The sequence below is a fragment of the Anas platyrhynchos genome, chromosome 2 (assembly GCF_047663525.1).
Source record: "Anas platyrhynchos isolate ZD024472 breed Pekin duck chromosome 2, IASCAAS_PekinDuck_T2T, whole genome shotgun sequence".
Taxonomy (NCBI): Eukaryota; Metazoa; Chordata; class Aves; order Anseriformes; family Anatidae; genus Anas; species Anas platyrhynchos.
Genome location: NC_092588.1, coordinates 40,569,148 through 40,574,431, shown reverse-complemented (window position 1 = coordinate 40,574,431; position 5,284 = coordinate 40,569,148). Strand labels below are relative to the sequence as shown.

Sequence of the window (5,284 nt, the reverse complement as noted above, 5' to 3'; positions counted from 1 at the left end):
CCTGGCATGCAGTTTTATATTTGAAGATGTTCCCATGAACATTGCTTACAGGAAGATGCCTTCAGCATTCATGGTGGAAAGGAGGTTATGTATGTTCTGTGTCTGTATTAGCTTTCTGAATGATCCTGCACTTTTTCTTAGATCCCTTTTGGCTGTTACACATAGTTTGCACACATTATGCTCCCAACCAGGAGAAGCAGGCAAAATCTCAAAGAAGCATGAACACTTTTGGTCCAGTAAAACTTTCTAAAAGTCCAGCATACTTTCTGTGGTTTACAGAATGTGAATTTGAAGCCTAAAATGCTGCCAAAGATGTTAAGGAATGTTTAGTACATTAATATAATGTAAATCTACATTTTTAAAAGAATAATTAATATAAACAAAACTGGAAATCACAAAGGTGGTGTGAGGAAAAGTATATATTTTCCCTGTGCATTAGAGGAAGCCTTGCAGACACTTGGGAGAATCTGTCTCATGATACTTTCTTTTCTCTCTAAGTAGAAGAATATGTTTACAGTATAGTTGTTTATTTTTTTATATTCATTTTTTATTAATTGTTATTGTTCCTTATAATGTTATAAGTTCATTTATCAGCAATGTAGTCCATTCTGAACTTTGTGCATGGATTCTGGTTCCACTGGATGCTATGAAAGCATATCAGATGGAATAGTCTGGAACTCACTTGTGATATGCTTTCTTCTTTTGTTTTTAGAAGCATAAATCATAATTAATTTGAGCAGGTTGATGATGATAAGAGTTACCTGGCCAAACACTTTTAATATAGACTTGTTCCAGGTGAGCACTTAACAGCATCAAAGTGTCCTAGAGTTACACAAACTGGTAACTATATGAAAGTAATTGGTCTTGGCTATATTCTCATTTCCTGACTCATGATGAAGGAGCACCCCCTCTGTGAGTCTGTTTTTTAGTGAATGCACTGAAACAGCGCCTGCTGCTGTTGTTGGCTGTGAGGTCACCTGGACCATGGACTTTGGTTTTGTTACACACCTGCTGGGTGGCTGACCACAGCGTATCATGGAGGCAATGGAGGGAAGGATGTGGGGACGTGGATAGAAAAACTGTTTTTACCAGCTCAGACAGTGCTGCTGCCAAATAGTTGGCTACAGTTTATGACCACTAGGGCAGAAAGCCTTTGTACGAGAAGGTAAGATTAAGCTCTAATTAAATAACTGCAAGGGAATCATTGCAGTAGTCAATGTGAAACACCCATGAGAGGAAAAATCAAGTTAGGATGGAAAGGTTTTATTGAGGCAACTGAGAGCATATTTGACATGCTACTTAGACTGATTCTGCTAGGCAGGAGCCAGAGAAATTGTTTTTAACGTGAGAACCATTGTGACATAGGGAGCCAGATTGACTGAAACTTTTGCCTTCTCTTTTTCTGGTAGACTGCCGTATTTGAAAATCCGATTGTAATTGAAATTGCAACCAAATGAGTCCCCATAATAGACAAACTAAATATTCAAGGCCATGAAAACTGTGATTCAGCAGATTCAGTAGGTAGGGTATTCAGATGGGAGATAGACACGTGTGAGTTTTTGCTCCAGGAAACGTTTATATCCTTGCCTTGATATATAACTAAACATTTGTGTCTTATATTTCATGAGGACAAAAACTTTCCAGCTGGACCAAGCTGAAAATTTATTTTTAATTTTGTAAGTTATTAACATAAAAATTGCTAATATGCACTGCCCTAACTGCATATTTCAGTCTTTGATTTTAGATCACAGCACAGCTTGTTTATATTGTCAGTCCATTTTGTGTCCTGAAGCAAGTTACAGAAAATGAAAAGAAAAATGTTCACTAAAATACATTTTGAAAAATTTGAAATTAGAAAAAAAAAAAAAAAAAAAAAAAAAACAAAACGGAGTTCCTGAAAGTTTTCAGAACTAGAGTTATAAAAAATTATAAAGTGTTTACAATGTTTTTTTTTTTTTTCTCAAAATGAAAACCTGTATGCAAAGTAAACATTTTTAACCTTAAAGATCCAATTTAAAATCGGCAGCAAAAAATTAACTAAATAATTTTAATTTTTAAATATTATTAAAAAGAGAAGCAGCATCCATGAACTTGTTAGACTTGTCTAATTTGTCCAGGCTGTGCATGTGTGGGAGAATCCACTTGGAGCAACCTCAGTGAAGATCAGCCCCAGCCCTCAGTGCTCATGGCCCTGCCTGGTAGTAGGGTCATTGCAGGGAGGAAGCCTCCTGTTCTCTTGCTACACATGATCATGGTGCACACCATGCAGCCTTTTAAATAGGCTTGAATTCCACTAACTCTGTAATGTATCAATGAATGGAGAAAATGTTTACAGAGCATTATCTATTTAACTGGTCTCATTTATTTTTCTCCTAGTCTTCTACATGAAATGTTATTAAAATTAATGCAATTAATCTATCTTCCAGCCATTTAACATTAGTTGTTTACCTAAAGAGTATAGGAATATAAGTGCTTTTTAATAAGAGCATGACTCTGAGTTTTACTTGTGCTTAAATCAAATTAAGAGTGCAATTAGAGCACTGATAACAGTGCATGCTAAGAGAACTAAGAGAAGGCTATTGTTGTCCTTCATAGCAATACTCTGAGCCCTCTTAAAGCTCCCTCTGTATGGCCTGTATCTTCTCAGATCATATCTGTACATGTACAGATATAGGATCATAGCATTATCTAGGATGGAAAAGATCATCAAGGTCATCAAGTCTAACCATCAACCTGACCTACTGAGTTCCACCACTTGAACATGTCCTTTAGTGCCATATGTAAAAACTCCCAGTGGTGTGAAAGGAATCTTTCATCCTTCCTCTTTATCAACAATAAGAATAGTATCTTTATTTTATCTGTTATGTTTTTATCTTTAATAATATCTTTCATTATCTGAATGCTCTTATTTCAGCCTTTTGCAATATTCTACCCCAAGAGATTCTGGTCTTCATGCTCAGTCTGATACATCTAATCACTTCTGTACGTGTTACCTTTCATAAACTGGTTCTTGAAGATATTATTCAGGTTGTTTCAGGTAGTTTCAGGATGTAGCTTTATGGTTGATACAGGCATATTTCACTCTTTCACCAGTTGCGCCACTGTTTCTTTGCCTTACATTGGATGAGCTGTTCCCCATGTCCATCACATGCTAAAGATAAGGCAATGTGACAGTTGCAGTTTATAAAATGATATGATACCTGAGTTAAATGTGAGTTCAATATCTGTATTTATATCCTAGGAGAAAACAGCTCCCAAAGGAAAAATAAAATAAAATAAAATAAAATAAAATAAAATAAAATAAAATAAAATAAAATAAAATAAAATAAAATAAAATAAAATAATAAAATAGTAAAATGAAACGAAATAAAATATCCCAGCTAATTGATGGATGCATCACTTTTAGCTTTTTGTCTTTAGCTTTTTAGCTTTAGCTCTGTTATTCAGATCAAATTAGGTGAGGACAGTGATATCCTCAGATTGTAAAATGTATGTCTATACCAAGGGTAATAATTAATTGCTGGCTTTTTAGGAGTGGTAAATTCTAGGTTTTATTTTTAAATTATGGTATCGCTAGCTAATTGTGGTGGAAGTTGGGTCCCTTAAATATGTAAATTAAGGTTCAGATAGAAATGGCACATGGCATATCATAATAAATAGAAGACCTCCAGCTTCCAGTTTGTGTGTACTAGTGCTAGTAGACTGCTGCAAGTTTCACCTCTTTTGCAGGCATGCAGTTTATCAGGAAAAAAAAAAATCTAATTACTCAAGAAAGCCAAATATGTCCCTGTTGCATCAGGAGGCAGGGGAGAGAGCAAGGGGACAGTCTGAACACTCCCAAGGGAAAAACTGAGGAGAAACTGTAAGGATAGTGAGAGTGAATGAGCTTGCTACTGCTTCCCTGTACCTGTAGCCATCCTTCTATGCTCAGCATGTTCAGATGCTACATGATATATGGAGGGAAATCCAGACCAAGATGTGAGTATATTCAGGTCCCATTACCTTTCCGGGAGCTGCACACAGAGAAAGATGGCAGGATTTGTTTTCTTTAGACACTGCAATGATTTCTTCTTTGAAAAGCATGTGTAAATAATGACTTCAGTTATTTTAAAGATGGGCATTACAATACTTGAGTCAGTTTTGCAGTTCTTCAGAGGGGAAGTTCTTTGTCTTGAAGATACTATCAATGCCTATTATGTTGCCAGTGAGGTGCTCTAAGTCAGAGTTAGAATGTGATTTAAGTATTCTGAGGCTAGGCATAGGAGAGAGAAATCAACCTTCAGCTAAAGAAATTCCAAAATTACTGTGAGTCTCCTGGTTATGTAGCTATTGAACTATCTAAAATATGATCTATAAAGTGCAGGCCAGTCATTAAGTATTGAGAAATCTCTTGCATCTACCTTATTTATTCTCTAATATTTATTCTTGAATCACTGAAAGAGTCAGCAGTAGGGAACAGACAATTAAAGGGAGGGTTGCACAACTAAACACTATATAGTGATTAGTCATTCCAGAAAAAATATTTTTTCCTTGATATATTTGTATTAGACAGTACAAATACATTTAGCTTTTAGAAGAATCTCACAGCAGAACAGTATATTTCTAAGATGTTCTATGAAATTAATCATTTTTTCCAACACTGTTTACAGCTTTATAGGTGAACTGTGAACCATCATCTCTGAATCTGTTCATAAACTGCTTTAGGCACTTAATTCAATACCTCTCAAATGCCCCACATTTTGATGATTGTTGCTCATTTTAGCTCTAAGGTTAACCACGTTCCACCAAACCTAGTATCCCTCTGGTATCCCCTTAATATCCCTAGTATCTTCTCTCTTACTGAAAACTTCACACCATACTTAAAATATGTCAAAGTTCACACAGAGCAAGCTATGAACATGAAGGCAAGACATGAATTCTTCAGCTCTCCTTGCTTCCCACAGTCTCCTTTGTGTCACACTCTGCCTGAATGGCAGGAAGCATGTATTCAGTGCTGTGCCTGGCAGCCTCTTCCCTCAGCCATGCAGACCTGCTGGGGCACACAGCGACTGTCCCCATCCTGCCCACGCCCTCAGCCTTGGGCTGACGCGCAACCAAGGTGCATCGCCAAAGCCAGGAGCTGGGAAGCACTTCTGGGCTCAGAGTTCAGCTGGACCTGCGATGTTCTAAATTACATTTTTTGACATGAGATTTTAATACCTGTCACTTGAGATTTTTTGTCTGAAATTAAGTGCTTTTCCCAGTGTCTACTGCTGTCATTTTATTTTAAGCATGTGCACAACTG

At 36.6% G+C, this 5,284-nt stretch overlaps 1 protein-coding gene across 1 annotated transcript in view; it reads left to right on the top strand.

The window, feature by feature from the left end:
* Positions 1–5,284, top strand: part of XKR4 (XK related 4) — a 234,920-nt gene that overhangs the window by 105,340 nt on the left and 124,296 nt on the right. The window lies entirely within an intron of this gene.